The sequence below is a fragment of the Macrobrachium rosenbergii genome, chromosome 28, assembly GCF_040412425.1.
Source record: "Macrobrachium rosenbergii isolate ZJJX-2024 chromosome 28, ASM4041242v1, whole genome shotgun sequence".
Lineage (NCBI taxonomy): Eukaryota > Metazoa > Arthropoda > Malacostraca > Decapoda > Palaemonidae > Macrobrachium > Macrobrachium rosenbergii.
Genome location: NC_089768.1, coordinates 28030617 through 28045000, shown reverse-complemented (window position 1 = coordinate 28045000; position 14384 = coordinate 28030617). Strand labels below are relative to the sequence as shown.

Here is a 14384-nt window from a genome sequence, read left to right as displayed (position 1 = left end):
AGTGCCATCAACATTCATTTTTGCATGGGAGGCTGACCTATAGGTCCTTGAAACGATCAACAAAATACGAGTGCCATCAACATTCATTTTTGCATGGGAGGCTGACCTATAGGTCCTTGAAATTATCAACAAAATACGAGTGCCATCAACATTCGTTTTTACGTGGGAGGCTGACCTATAGGCCCTTGAAATGATCAACAAAATACGACTGCCATCAACATTCAATTTTGCATGGGAAGCTGACCTATAGGTCCTTGAAATGATCAACAAAATACGAGTGCCATCAACATTCGTTTTTACATGGGAGGCTGACCTATAGGTCCTTGAAATGATCAACAAAATACGACTGCCATCAACATTCAATTTTGCATGGGAGGCTGACCTATAGGTCCTTGAAATGATCAACAAAATACGAATGCCGTCAACATTCAATATTGCATGGGAGGCTGACCTATAGGTCCTTGAAATGATCAACAAAATACGAATGCCGTCAACATTCAATATTGCATGGGAGGCTGACCTATAGGTCCTTGAAATGATCAACAAACCTCTGGTCTTCAGAATACGGTCTAATGGTTTTTACAGGATCTCATAGCCTACCAAAAGTAGATGTATTTACAGTGTTTGACAGTGTTTGGCCAGTCTGACGTGGTGAAACTAAAACTAAAACTATCTAGAAACTTATACATGATTAGTTACTGTGCTCACCTTTTCCGCCATTTTTTTTTCAGATTAGCCAATTGGAATCTATTCCAAGGATTAGTTCTCAAAAAATGAGTTCTTTAGTCAGCAATTGATTAAACTTGATTTCAAGAAAAACCAGCCTGAGTTCATTCTTTCCAAGTGATTATTTCATCCTCTTTTTAAGAGATTCTTGACGTGCTCTTTTCATCCAGACTGGCGTTTGTGATAACACGATTAATGACTATTCTGGCACCAGATCAGTCTCAGGATTTAGTTATCATCTGACTGGTAAATTATTTGATCCGTGAGAATTATTCCAGTCGCTCTTGAAAAAAAATAAAAAAGAAAAATGACCTCAGTTTTTCATTATTATCTTCAAAGAAATATAAAAATGGTCAAAAATTAACTATCTAGCATCTTTGTTTATATTTTTCCAAATTAGGTACTAGATGGGAAACTCGCTAATGTCCTTAATAAGTCCATAACCATAACAAACTTTCTTTCTATTGATAAGGGTATCCAAGAGTTCTTAAGCCCCTCACAAACTGATAAGTTGGTTTCGTAAACAGTAACAATTACGTTTAAAAATAGTTTCAAGAGACTATGAAGACTGGCGGTTTACGGAAAGCATTTTGCCATAGCTTCTTACACCAACTGAAACAATGGTCTTTGCTGGAAGGTTTTGCACTGTCATTGAAACATGAATTTGTGCTCCTAACTGAATACAGTCTTAATTATTTAAATCACTACATTAACCCCTCAAAATCATTACAGGTTTTACATTTTCATCTGAAATCCTCATCAGTTTACTTTTATCAGAGAATTGCAGATAACAGCTAGAATATATATGAATATATATATATATATATATATATATATATATATATATATATATATATATATATATATGTATATATATATATATGTGTGTGTGTGTAATAAACAAGATCTACCATTTCAATTTCAGTCTTAATGAACAAGACCAGAACACAGAAAAACATTTTTGTTATAAACATTTTAGCACCAGCATTGAGTAAGAGGATAGCAAATACACTCCTCCCACGCTACCATTTTCTCTATTTATGATTTATTAGGCATCTGGCATCAAACAGCAGTAATTAACAGACACATGAATTACAATGCAATCCCTTCTAATAGGAATCAAAAACTCAAGAAAACGAACTTGTACAAAAGCAGAATGCATAGGCCTACCACCCAAAGCCATTATCATTTTGAAGGGACTATAATTGAAACAAACGCCGAGCCAGTCGGAGTTGAAAGGGCCCATCACAAATTGACCGTTTCAAACATATTCTGATCAATTTCAATTCAAGATATTTACAAAGTGGAAAGGGTCCATACCAAATTGACTGTTTCAGGCATATTCTGATCTATTTCACTTTAGGTATTTGTTACACTTTAGCTCTTGACACAGGAATATTGTTCATTTCTTTCGAATGTCTTAACATCCACGGATGAACATTATCTAAAAATATCTCTTCACTCCAAAGTATTATAAAGCCCTCAGAGAGATAATGCCTCCTACTATACTGTAACCTTCCTCGGCAAATATCTAAGCAACCCAATCCCATCCAGACCAACCAGGTTTTAGCTATTCTTCCTGGCTTCTCCCCCAAAACCACCTCCCCAAGGAAATAAGAAACAAAAAAGAATACCATCCCTACCAGATAAACGACGACCTGACATTAAAATATTTCCAGGCGATTCGTAATAATACAACGAAGAAAACAACGCTACTTCGCAGACTCGAAAAAGTCGTCAGGAAAAACGGGACCCACTCTAGATGGGTTGAAAGAATATGAAAATAAATAAAAAAGTACCAGGGCACATTCTGTATGGTTTTCCATCCTAGCTATTTTCACTCTTTTCCGCACTAAAAAAAAAAAGTAATATACTAACTTTTTTCTCGCAATATTGTTGGTTTCTACAGTATGCACGAGTGTCCTTTCAGTTGTATGTTGAACACTGACCATACAAAACTCGAAATTTATTTTTTTTTATTTCTTTTTAAATGGGATGAAACTATAAAATATAAAGAAATGTAAGAGTATGTGGCCTCATGGTGTTAGGAAGCCATTGTTTTGAAATTCAGTTTGGTGGGAAATCTTCGATAGTTCTTTTAAAATAGAAAAAAATAAAATTACGCCATTTAATAATTATTTTTTATTAATCAATAATAGCTGGAACAAAACAGAAATTATACCATCTTTTTTTTAATAATAGCTTTCCTTCTCCTTTACTTAAATGTAATTTTTTCCCCAAGTAATTTTTCTTGTAAATCAAAATACCAAGATCTGAACTTTGCCAAGTCCCCAAGAGGCCCATATTTAATAGCGCCTAGCCCCTGAAGGAAGGAAGGAAGGAAATATCCTGTGACCATTCAAAATTTACGAAGGATCTAAATGCTATTTCATGTATTTGTCATACGGACAATTTTCAGTCTAAATGCTCTTTCAAGTGTCTGTCATATTGACGAAGTTTTATCTAAATGTTGTTTCACATACTTTCCATACTGACGAGGTTTTATGTGAATGCTGTTTCACGTATTTTTCATACTGACGAGGTTTCATGTAAATGATGTTCCGCGTGTTTGTCATACTGACGAGTTTTTCTCTAAATGCGGTTCCACGTGTTTGTCATATTGACAGGGTTTTATCTAAATGCGGTTCCACGTATCTGCCATATTGACGGGGTTTTATCTAAATGTTGCTTCATGTATTTGTCACACTGACGGGATTTATCAAAATGCTAAAGTATTTCACGCATTTGTCACATTGGCGAGGTTTTATTTAAATGCTGCTTCGCGTAATTGTCATATTGACGAGGTTTTATCTAAATGTTGTTTTACAGATTTGTTATACTGACGACGGTGCAACAACTTCACGTGGATGTGCAGTATAAGGGAAAAAATATTCGGAACATAATCCAGATAATCTGGTAAAGATAACCCTGATAAAACAAAGAGGAAATTAAACAGACTAAAAATTTGACCGTGGGAAGTAGGGTGATGCCGTTTCCTCCGGCAATTATGGACCTACCTCTTCAGGTCGTTTCACTTCAAATGTAATGATGCCCAAGAGAAAGTCAGTATTTCTTCAAGACAGGTACCAAGAAAGCAAAGGTTAGAGCGATTCTCGTACTACAAGTTCTCCGTCATTTTCCAGTAGAATGATTAGAGAAAAGCCTCACCTTTCTCAGTGGCTGAGCAAGACATGCTAAATATCACCTTATGGAAAAATAGTGTCTTCATGATTTCGCAAGTGCTAAAAATAATAACAGATGACAATACATTCCCACCAACACTGAAATGAATTTTATATAACAGACGACAATACATTCCCACCAACACTGAATGAATTTTATATAACAGACGACAAACCAACACTGGAATGAATTTTATATAACAGACGACAATACATTCCCACCAACACTGGAATGAATTTTATATAACAAACGACAATACATTCCCACCAACACTGGAATGAATTTTATATAACAGACGACAATACATTCCCACCAACACTGGAATGAATTTTATATAACAGACGACAATACATTCCCACCAACACTGGAATGAATTTTATATAACTGACGACAATACATTTCCACCAACACTGGAATGAATTTTTATAACAGACGACAATACATTCCCATCAACACTGGAATGAATTTTATATAACTGACGACAATACATTTCCCATCAACACTGGAATGAATTTTATATAACAGACGACAATACATTCCCACCAACACTGGAATGAATTTTATATAACTGACGACAATACATTTCCACCAACACTGGAATGAATTTTATATAACTGACGACAATACATTTCCACCAACACTGGAATGAATTTTATATAACAGACGACAATACATTCCCACCAACACTGGAATGAATTTTATATAACAGACGACAATACATTCCCACCAACACTGGAATGAATTTTATATAACAGACAATACATTCCCACCAACACTGGAATAAATTTTATATAACAGGCGACAATACATTCCCACCAACACTTGAATTAATCTTATATAACGGACGACAATACATTCCCACCAACACTGGAATGAATTTTATATAACAGACGACAATACATTCCCACCAACACTGGAACGAATTTTATATAACAGACGACAATACATTCCCACCAACACTGGAATGATAACGGGGACTACACAGATACATCTTCAACGGAGGAACAGAGCCAAGAACACGTGACAGTATTTACAAAGACCAAATTCCGAAAGTCTGCCGCTCCTACAACATACTATCTAGAGATAGTACGAAGTTGAAAGCAAGATTCTCTTCGCACGACGATCTTCCACATGCAAACACACGGGAGCAAAATATAACATCGCGGCTATCGCGAAGGAATGGCCCTTAACTATTTAACGTTTCTTGTTACGAAGCTGCCTCTGTTACCGGTTGCTCTTGCGTCCACACGAAGTACGAGGAGAGGCTAAAAGAAACAAGGTTTATAGATACGCAGCAGACGTTCTTTTCAAAAGAAAAACATTTTGTGAAAAAATGACAAAAATATTAGAAGATTGAAAACCGGTAGACACACAGCCAATCTTTGGATTACGGCAAAGTGAGCATTCGCAACCTTGGATTTAAATCCATTCTAAGAAATAACATAAATAAACCTCTAATTTTTTCATCAGCTGAAGCAAAGGGTAAGTCACAAGATCAGGATACATAAAAAGTCACGCGAGGTAGAACTAAATCAGTGGCCTTGAGGCTAAAAGGAACTTCATCCACTGAAGAATATACGGACAAATAACAATTGGTAATTGTTACAGCGGTAAGTAACAAGGCAGCACTAACTGTCGCAGCGTTTAACCTTTCATACGACGTATCAGTCTTCCCTTTCCTCAACATCCAGCTAAAAACTATCACTGGCTTGCAATAAACCCGAGTGCAGAATGCATCATATCTGCTAGGTCTCAAGAACAGAGCTGCTTTAGGAGCTTACGCATCACCAGACACCCTACGAGCAAAATTCATCGAAATAACTTCATTCTCAGTCAGGGGATATTCGAATTTAGAAATAAATAACGTTACACTGAGCGTCATCACTTATGACTGTACTTGAGCATTCCGTCTTACTCGAGGCGAAGCATTTCTTCAACGTTGTGGTTTGAGCTATTCCGAAGGAAAAGACTCCAGCGAGTTTACAGGGAGGATTGTCCACAAAAGCATCTCTGTGGCACCGCTGGGAGAAGCCAATATCGGTTTGTTAGATGACTCTGCTTTCAAAATACATGAAGGTGTATATTGCCACCATTCCGTGCCATAATTTATTCTTTTTTCTATGCAAGAGGTCCACTAAACTGAAATCTTCATCCTGACTTTGAAAACAAGGATAGTTTCGTAATGCTACACAATAAGGCAGTCTGTTTGCCTTATATATGAAAAAAAAGGAGTAACAGATTACAAATGATTAAAAAAGTAATAGAAAATATTGAATAAAGAAGGCTTGCTTGAAAATCGCAGCCGAACCTTTCCGGGGAAAGGGCATTTCCCTTAATTATTATCGAATACCGCTATCTACAATCTCCTCTTTTGTTCTTCGAGCACATTATAGTCAACACTGCATAACATTTCCAGAAAATGTTTCGCAAAAATGAAATACACTTTCGTACCAGCCTTCCACTATTTTTAATGTTTTATTCACTCAACCTTCCATTTAAGACGCCGCGCCTCAAGCGACGGCAGCAAAACTTTATCGTTGACGCTTATAGAGTCATCTAGTTTAATTTCACATTAATTTTATGTTAATATTTTAATACACAGGCGAGTTGACATCGTCTGCCTGAAGGGGAATACTGCATTTCATATAAGACCTAACAATAATCAACAGTGAGGGTAGTTAATAAGACCTAATAATGATCAACAGTGACGGCAGTTGAAAAGACAGCAATAATTAAGTGAGAACAGTTCAAAAGACAACAATAATCAACAGTGAGGGCAGTTCAAAAGACAACAATTATCAACAGTGAGGGTAGTTTAAAAGACAACAATTATAAACAGCGAGGGCAGTTAAAAACACCTAATAATAATCAACAGTGAGGGCAGTTAAAAACACCTAATAATAACCAACAGTGAGGGTATATAGTTTAAAAGACAACAATTATTAACAGTGAGGACAGTTAAAAACACCTAATAATAATCAACAGTGAGGGAAGTTAAAAAGACCTAATAATAATGAACAGTGAGGGTAGTTTAAAAGACAACAATTATCAACAGTGAGGACAGTTAAAAACACCTAATAATAATCAACAGTGAGGGCAGTTAAAAAGACCTAATAATAATCAACAGTGAGGGTAGTTTAAAAGACAACAATTATCAACAGTGAGGGTAGTTAAAAAGACTTGACAATAATCAACAGTGAGGTAGCTAAAAAGACCTTATAAAAATCAACAGTGACAGCAGTTGAAAAGATACAATATATAATCAACAGTAAGGGTAGTTAAAAAAGATCTAACAATAACCAACAGTGAGGGCAGTTAAAAGGACTTAACAATAATCAATGGTGAAGGCTGTTAAAACGACAACAATTATCAACAGTGAAGGCAGTTAAAAAGACCTAACAATAATCAACAGTGACGGCAGTTAAAAAGACACAACAGTAATCAAGAGTGAGGTAATTAAACACACCTAATAAAACTCAACAGGAATGGCAGTTGAAAAGATATGCAACAATAATCAACGACGAAGGTAGATAAAAATTTCCCGGCTGGCAAGGACAGAATGGCGTTACGAACGCACCTTATTCCAATCGGAACGAAAGCAATATTCCTCCGGCGCCGTCACACTGAAGTGTGCAAGTATCATGGCTGCAAAGAAGGACAACCTAATAATTCATAGGAAGTCCACCGAAAGAAAAATTCTGGATGAGTTACTGTATCTAAAATGCCGGCTCTGAGTCACGATATAAAAAAAAAATAGAGGAAAAAAATGACAATACCGAAGGGAAAAAATGCAAATTTATTTATTTAATTTGTAAAAACAATATGAAAATGTTGGAGAATTCTAAAGTGTAGAGAGGATAGCTTCACATGCTCATTCCACAGAGAGAGAGAGAGAGAGAGAGAGAGAGAGAGAGAGAGAGAGAGAGAGAGAGAGAGAGAGAGAGAGAGAGAAGAGAATGTGCTATCGTTAACCCATTGGAAATCCTTTTCCAAAGCCTTTCATATCGCTGTATTAATAGTTGGGATCGAGCCGCTGGGGGCCCTAGGGAAGGCCGGACATGTGGAAAGAATGAATATTTGATGGGGGAGGGTTCAAGTGGTCAGAGGAATATTCTGGCTCCGCCCCCTTTCCCTTGCCTTCGTCCACATACTGTGTTCTTATCCTCGGGATGGCAATAATTGTTCCGTGTACAGAGCAATGTACATGCGATCACATGTTTCCGTGAGCTCTACAAAATGCTGTCTCGGTCTCAATGCCCTATTTATACGCTAATCATGGGTTCAAGATATGGATGACAAAAAAAAAAAAAAAATACATACCAGCTCTCAAACTGCGTTTCTTTCCTCATCATTTGTGACGAATATTTAAGTAAATCTAAGTCATATGAGCGTTTCTTTTCTCATCATTTGTGACGAATATTTAAGCCATATGAATGTTATAAAAAGGAAAATGAGTTAATATTTCAAGCATAGAAAAAAAAATTTCGAGTTTCCTGAAAAATGTAAATGAGAATATTCATAACATTCCAACCAATTTTTTTACGACCTTGTACAGAAAAAAAAACACTGTTATGTAGTGTATTCATCCCAAGTCTCAACTCAGCATGCAAGACCATGAACTGACCAATATTTAGAAATTTATATATATATATATATATATATATATATATATATATATATATATATATATATATATATATAATTTATACATATATATATCATATATATAAATATAAATATATATATATATATATATATATATATATATATAAATTTATATATGTATTTATATAATTTTATATGTGTATGTATGTATATATATATTATATATATATATATATATATATATATATATATATATATATATATATATATATATATATATATATATATATATATAACATAAAACTGAAACACAGCTTCAGCCTAATGACAGGGTGGTGAGCACTGCAACTGGGGTACAATACTAACGATTCCTGGTGACTAATAAGTGTAGAAAAAAAATCCAATAGTCTGTAATCAGATTAGGGAAATATGATCACTCATTATATGCCACTACGTAGAATGGGGAATGGAGAATTTTCTTTGGTAGCGTGAAATGTTTTGTATAATTAAGTGATTTCTCTATTATGAATCAAAGCAGAGTCATCCAAAAACGTGTAATATAGGAAGTCTACTATATACATATATATATATATATATATATATATATATATATATATATATATATATATATATATATATATATATATATATATATATATATATATATATATATATATATATATATACATTATATGTGAGAATTTACCTTCACAACAGATGATGGTCCTGTACTTCAAATAATGGCGGGATCTGAAAAACAAGGAAAGTCCTTCCATTAATTGTCGTATTCATCAACACCAACATGCATAATCGCACACATATCCACACGTACACACACACAAAAACACACGCACATACACACATTATATATATATATATATGTGTGTGTGTGTGTGTGTATGTATATATATATATAGTGGTATGTATGCCACCGGACATCACATTTTTTCAATGTATTTTCCATTCATATTCATTGTGATTCGAGCCAAAGCATGCATAAATATCATTTTTATCAATCACAAAACATGCAGTAATTGGAAAAATAGAAAAAAACGGTACTGAAATTCAGAATAAAGTTGGGTCTAGTCACTATAATTTTTCATGAATGCTACTGCATGATTCCGTTGCATATATATATATATATATATATATATATATATATATATATATATATATATATATATATATATATATATAGAGAGAGAGAGAGAGAGAGAGAGAGAGAGAGAGAGAGAGAGAGAGAGAGAGAGAGAGAGAGAGAACTTGGTCACCCGCATTCCCAATCTTATTTTCAATATACTGGCATCTATTGACAACCAAACAGCAGTTAAAACTTCTATATCTTAGAAAGGCTTGCAGACTGGGATCAACAGTTGCGCACTTGAGTTCCTTTTTGTTTATTAAAGAAGATTCACACTTAATTTCCCAAATTACTTCTCTATTTTAAAAGGTGACACTTTTTATTTTTCATTAAAAGAGATTGGCTTCCTTACAGGATTCCCAAGAATAAGTGCCCACTCACACTTCATACTTTTACTTTTTCTGGTTCAAAAGCTTTTCTAGGCCTATACCTACGACCTCTCCCTCTTGTTGAAGTGTCATTCTAGAGAGTTATGTCTACCTACCTCAACAAGAGAGGTGCTACTTTAAAATCTACTTCATTCATCTTCATTTAAATACCTACAATTTTATCCATCTACGGATAAATTCTCCCTCAGCATATTTCTTCAGTGCCATGAGCAACAGATTCTTCTTTGTAAATCCTGGAGGATAAATTATCCTTTTTTAAAATTTTACTAAGAGTTTTCGTATTACATGTTTCAACCCATATGTATTGTGTGTTCGCATTTAATGTCCGTGCTCAATATATTAATTCTGAATAAGGGTTTCAGTTACGTTGCACATTTTAAGTCGTAGCATGAAATGAAAGGTTCTATATAAGACATTAGCTAACGGTACCATGGGATGATAGACTCTGCATAAGACATTAACTAATGGTGCCATGGAATGATGGACTCTACATAAGACATTAACTAACGGTACCACGGAATGATATGTTCTAAATAAGACATTAACTAACGGTACCACGGAATGATATGTTCTAAATAAGACATTAACTAATGGTACCATGGAATGATGGACTCTACATAAGACATTAACTAACGGTACCACGGAATGATATGTTCTAAATAAGACATTAACTAACGGTACCATGGAATGAGAGACTCTACATACGACATTAACTAGCGGTACCATGGAGTGAGGGACTCTACATAAGACACTAACTAACGGTACCATGGAATGAGGGACACTACATAAGACATTAACTAACGGTATTATGGAATGATATGTTCTATATAAGACATTATTTAACGGTACCATGGAATGATAGGTTCTATGTAAGACATTAACTAACGGTACCATGTAATGATAGGTTCTACATAAGACATTAACTAACGGTACCATGGAATGACGGACTCTACATAAGACATTAACTAACGGTACCATGGAATGACGGACTCTACATAAGACATTAACTAACGGTACCATGGAATGATAGGTTCTATATAAGGCATTAACTAACGTTACCATGGAATGATGTTCTAAGTAAGACACCATTCATTTCCTCAGGAAAGTGGCAATTCTTATCAGCGACAAATAATAATGATCTTGCGTCTAATGTCAAAACAAAAACTGGAAGTACTGCATTCCGAACAGCATAATATCTGAAGACCCGCGAGAGAGGAAATATGTTTCCGGACGGAAACTAAATCAAATAACGTCGACGAGCGAACAACTTTCACTTCGAGAGATTTCCCGGATGAAAATCAAAACTGTCTTCAAAATTATTGAGAGAACTTACTGCCCGGAACACTGTAGGCGCGTTATACTAAATTCAAGGTTTCGGCCGTTCTGTTTTATGATCCGCCTTCTTTTTTTTTATATGCATTCATTTTTCGGTCGTATATTCAAGACAATTAGAATACGACTGTTTCACGAAAGCAATAATAAGGGCATGCTTGAATAGAGGCATGAGTGTGTACACACACACACATATATATATATATATATATATATATATATATATATATATATATATATATATATATATATATATATATATATATATATATATATAAATTATAACATACAGTATATCAAAAGCAAGCCGGTGGATTAGGTTAATTTATATGAAGACATTACGAAATTTCATTATCAAAACATATAATCATTACCAGACAGCATATGAATGATTCAAGAGGAAAAATTTGGAATCAAATATTTCGCGTCCCGTTACAATACCTCCAATTTATAAAACTAAGAATAAAATGTCAAAGTTGATTTTGAAAATATCCTGTCTGTATTTTAGTAATATTTGGTGAAATATGTAGGGTCCGACGAGACACAATTCAAAACGATCTACTCAAAAACTGGAGTGTGACCGCGGCTTTTGAACGCGAAGTTTTATTTGTCTCTTAATTTCCCTTAATCTGTTTGTCTTTTTCTGTTCACGTTTTTTTTTTTTTTGTGTTCTTCCATACGCATTCTATTCTGTGGTAGCCTCCTGAGCTTGTTCCCCAACAATAGTTACTTAATAATAATAATAATAATAATAATAATAATAATAATAATAATAATAATAATAATAATATGCTTTGGGTATAGGCCAAGTTTCAAACATGTTTTGATAAATGTTATAAATACAACCCCTACAATGAACTTTGGCATTTTACTCAATTCTGTTACTGAAGAAGAAAAAAGGATAATTAGAAGAGTTGAACGAATAATCTACAAGACTAATGCAACCAAGGCTGCCATCATATTTAACAAAATAATAATAATAATAATAATAATAATAATAATAATAATAATAATAATAATAATAATAATAATAGTAATAATAATAATAATTGGCTCCAACGCCGTGAGGCGCAAAGACCTCATTGTCTTGTTCTTTAAAAATATTTGCTTATTTATGATGATGATAATCATCATCATCATCATCATCATCATCATCATCATTACCACCATCATCATCGTCGTCGTCGTCGCCAACGCCGTGAGACGCAAAGAGCTTCTGAAAAATTCCGCCACTTTTGCCTTTCCCGTGCTTTTACTGCCAAAATCTCCACTTATGTTCAGCCTGCCGTCTCAGGGCTCTCATCTAATTTGGGAAGGGTGTTGCTGGGTCTTCCAACTCTTCTGGTGCCCTCGAGTGCCCAGTTGACACTAACACGAACTACTGTGCTCTGGATACTCGAAAGGTTATGTCGAAGCTATCTCCGTAATAATAATAATAGTAATAATAATAATAATAATATCTCCACAGGGTACGCAAAAGGACATATCAAAGCCATAATAATAATAATAATAATAATAATAATAATAATAATAATAATAATAATAATAATAATAATAATAATAGCGTAAAAAGAATTGAAAAAAGGATAACGATGAGAGAAGAATGTGCAAGCATTTGGAAAGAAGCATGATATAAAAATGGAAACACAAGATACCCTGAGAGCATTTCAAAGCCTAGAAGCGCGAATAAAAACGCATTCGGCGAAGCTTCAAATGATCTTAAGTACGGTCAGGAGGGGTAAAACAACTGCATCTATGAATAAAGATATTCAATGGAGTTGATAAATAGGGATCTCAGCCCCTTCTCTGTACATCTGAATATCGCATGTTAACATAGAAAATAATCAAGGATCTCGAAGAACTTGACAGGAAGACTGTCAATTAACAGTTTAGAAAGAGAGAACCCAGCGTAGAAATATACTGGATATAGACACACATAAACTATGTATATATACAGTTCCTCGTTGGGGAAGTCGGTAGAGTTCTCGGCTAGCACTCTGCTAGGCCCGAGTTCGAGTTTCCGACCGGCCAATGAAGAATTAGAGGAATTTATTTCTGGTGATAGAAATTCATTTCTCGGTATAACATGGTTCGGATTCCACAATAAGCTGTAGGTCCCGTTGCTAGGTAACCAACTGGTTCTTAGCCACGTAAAATAAGTCTAATCCTTCGGGACAGCCCTAGGAGAGCTGTTAATCAGCTCAGTGGTCTGGTTAAACTAAGATATCCTTAACTTATGTATATATATATATAATGTATTGTTATAAAAAAACGTCAGTACCCAAACTTCTCCAATCTATTTTCAAGGAGTTTCATACTAGTCCTGTAAAATATATCAAGTATGGGAACAACACTTGACAATGCTTTTAGAGAAGAGAAATTACTGAACGACAGATATTCCTCAATCCGTTCCAATTCAGTATAAATGCATTAAGAGTGAATATCAAGCTCTGTATTTTCCTATCGCTTTAAATAACACACTATCATCAAATATCCCGTTCACTGTTATCGAAATAAATACAAGATGATCTAACAAAAACGAGAAAAAACTAGAAACCCTGTAATCTACGAAATAACTTTTTAACACCGAAAGAACGATTACGCTCGCAAAACCGAATGCGCAGTTCCAGGTGGGGGAAGTCATGGCATGTACTTAACAAAAAGCCAGAACGTCGTCACGTTCTCTCTGTCTATACTGTATTCATATCTCATTTCCTCTTAATCACACAGCATGATCTTAAAAGCTTGCCGCTACCACCGCGCTCGTTTCCACGTACTGAGCACATTTTGTAAAACGGATTTCCTCTAGCTTTTTCTAAGGGTTGAGTTTGCAAATACACACACACACACACACACACACATATATGTATATGTATATGTATATATATATATATATATATATATATATATATATATATATATATATATATATATATGTGTGTGTGTATATATGTGTGTATGTGTGTGTGTGTGTGTTTGTACAGTGTACAGTGTCACGTTACATGACA

The 14384-nt window shown here is 34.5% G+C and overlaps 1 long non-coding RNA gene across 1 annotated transcript in view; it reads right to left on the bottom strand.

The window, feature by feature from the left end:
- LOC136854166 (uncharacterized) overlaps positions 1–14384 on the bottom strand; it is a 752981-nt gene that overhangs the window by 567289 nt on the left and 171308 nt on the right. Inside the window, exon 2 of the long non-coding RNA XR_010857656.1 lies at positions 9221–9264. This is a non-coding gene — a long non-coding RNA (uncharacterized lncRNA). The remainder of the gene's footprint in view (positions 1–9220; positions 9265–14384) is intronic.